At 42.9% G+C, this 2,720-nt stretch overlaps 1 protein-coding gene across 2 annotated transcripts in view; it reads right to left on the reverse strand.

The window, feature by feature from the left end:
- Positions 1–305, reverse strand: part of LOC101625838 (myb/SANT-like DNA-binding domain-containing protein 3) — a 109,267-nt gene extending 108,962 nt beyond the window's left edge. The window contains exon 1 of one of the 2 annotated variants that reach the window (XM_004677475.2): positions 84–175. The gene's annotated coding sequence lies outside the window, so the exon portion shown is untranslated. Of the gene's footprint in view, positions 1–83 lie in introns of both variants that reach the window. The other variant, XM_004677476.2, reaches the window with a different exon arrangement.
- Positions 306–2,720: the final 2,415 nt, after the last annotated feature.

The following is a 2,720-nucleotide window of genomic DNA, read 5'->3' on the forward strand; positions in this document are numbered from 1 at the left end:
GGGCGGGGCGCGGGTGGCCCCCGCCTCCCGGCCCTCCGCCTCGGCGCTCACCACCTAGAGCCCAACGGGCTCCCTTTTCCCACCTTTGCCGAGGAGCTCCCGAAGGGCCTGAAAACCGTTTCATTTCCATGAACAACAAAGGAATGCGTGTGTCCTAGGGCGGGGGCGGCCTCGGACACGAGTTCGCTCAGACCCAGACCCCTGGGTGAAATAGGTCCATTTTCTTTTGGAGCTTTTGGTTAGCTAAAACAGCCAGGACTCCTGTGCAGGAGTTTGTTTTGCTTTTTTTCATTTGTAGATGTGTCCTCCCTAAACTGAGTGTCCTTCGAGGCGGGGGACTGAGCGCCCGGGAGCCCACGACCTGTCTCAACGTGCTGCGAATGAACGCGGGCGAACCGATGCACACACGGGACCAGGCGCCCTTAATTAATAGTCCCTCCTACAAGGATGGTGGCCGGGAGTTTATTTTTGCCGGAGGTCTGTTGGGAAGATTCCAAGCTCAGAAGAAGGCAGAGACTTACCTCTTTGTGTCTTTTATTTTTTTCCCAAGATGAAATTCATATAACATAAAATTATTATTATTATTATTTATGTTGAATTAACTGGAGTATAACATTCTATAGGATTCAAGTGTGCATCATTATAAATCAACAACTGTATTCAGTCTGTCATATTCTTCATCTTACAATTGATGCATGCTTCATCTTACAATTGATGCCTTTCACCTAATTTGCCCACCCCGTCCAAAATTAACCACACAGCAGGAACAATGCAGGGACATTTGCTACGAGTACCATGTTCATCAACCACCACTTCTATTAGTTTGGGAACATTTTTATTGTCCCACATTGAAAACCTGTACCCATTAAACAGTCTCCATATTCCCCCTAGCAACAACACTAAGCTATTTTCTGTCCCATGGCTTTGCCTCTTCTGTACATTTCATGTAAATGAAATCATAATAGGTGGCCTGTTAGTCCATCTTGACTTTTAAAAAACATCAGTGTCATTATTGTTAGATTATTTAAAAATGAATGGCCACTTGCAGAAAACTGATATATAAACTTACATTGAATCCTACGCCTCTTCAAACCAAGAGGTAGATTGCCCAAGACTAAGACCAGGTTATCTACTCAGACCTACAATGTGGTCGCTGCCTCCAGCGCCTGATTCTCTACCATAGTCTCTCCCGGTTCCTTCCAGTGGGACATTTCTTACCTGCTTGTTTCATCTGTGGAGTGGAATAACAATAACTATTTAGTAGGACTGGTTGAGAATCAAAGACACCGAATTTATAAAGGCTGTTGACTTAGAAATCAGTCTGTAATATAATCAAGAACGCATTTATTCAAGACTCAGAATCATGACTGGTGCCCACAGCAAAGGGGATTCCCAAGGTATGTTGCCAGAATTAGGGCATGGGGGAGTTTTAAAAAATCAAGCAGGCCCTCCCTGGGGGCACGACTGGTTCAAGCACAGCACTGTGAAGCTAGCCAGCCACTACAGCATGAGTTGGATCCTCAGCCCTGGAGGTGACCCACATGGCACAGCAGACCTGTCTCCCCAGCTGCTCCCCTCAGCAGTGTACTTCATCCATCTGCCTGTTCTGCTCCCCACTTAGCCTCTGGTGAATCCTCTCACTGCCCGTGCACCTCTGGCCTATACCCCAGTTCTGTATGCATAAATAAATATTTTAAAAAATCAAGCAGAGGAACAGCCTGAGTTTTAGATCATTTGTTTGAAATTTGGGGTTAACTAACAGGTGTCTTCAGACAGAAGGTTACAATGTGGTGAGTTCTTGTAAAACTGAATCATTGTCCTTCTTTCCTCAGTGAGAGAACATGATACTGTTATTCCTTCACAGTAATCACTGATAAGAAGAAATCGGGTGGGTGGGTGTTCTTTCATAGTTGCTGACAGGGAGTTGAGTCAAGCTGCTTACTTTTCATCTAGAAGTCTTAACATGGCAGTTTAGAGACAAGAGGGAGTCTGACTCAAAATAGATTATACAAGGTCTGACCACAGTGCAAGGTACAAAGAAAACAACTCAATAAATGCTAGTATTATTTTATGATTAATAATACAGTCATTATTACTTCTCTGTAAAAAGAGTTAAGGGAAGGATTAGATCTACAGACTAATAAGAAGAAGCCATTCAGAGAAAAACCCTCGCTGTAAACCTCTCTCAGGGGGCCCATTCCTATGATACACTGCACTCCAATAACTTGTGGAGAACTACTTGGAATGTTCTCTTCCCTTTGCTAAGAGCCAGGCTCCCCGAGCATTCTTCACATAGGTGTTGGTTTCTATAGAAGTTTTAAAAGAAAGTGAAATGTGTTAATCACTCAACCTCCATAATTCTGAGAAACTAGTTTTCTGGAAATTTATACATAAGTGTTTAGCTTATCATCTGTCTGTTATGATTTTGACTGGCCACTCTCCCTAAAATCCAACTTAATATGGATACTATAAACTATTTTTGTCAAATTCTTTTGGTGGCAAGGACTTGTCCAAAGTTGCCAGAGGAAAAGACCATTGCCGAATTTTAATTAATTCAAAGATAGGAACCTTAAAGCCACTAGGAACCAATTTTTATCTCTCTCATTTGAAATCAGTCTATCTCCGCCCTTCTGACTTTGTTTTTCAGTCTCCTTTCTTTGTCTTGTTTGACCTTTTGTGAAAAAATTTTTGGCGATTTATTTATGCAAACAGACCTGGGG

This window comes from Condylura cristata, unplaced genomic scaffold (assembly GCF_000260355.1).
Source record: "Condylura cristata isolate star-nosed mole 26May11 unplaced genomic scaffold, ConCri1.0 scaffold00006, whole genome shotgun sequence".
Lineage (NCBI taxonomy): Eukaryota > Metazoa > Chordata > Mammalia > Eulipotyphla > Talpidae > Condylura > Condylura cristata.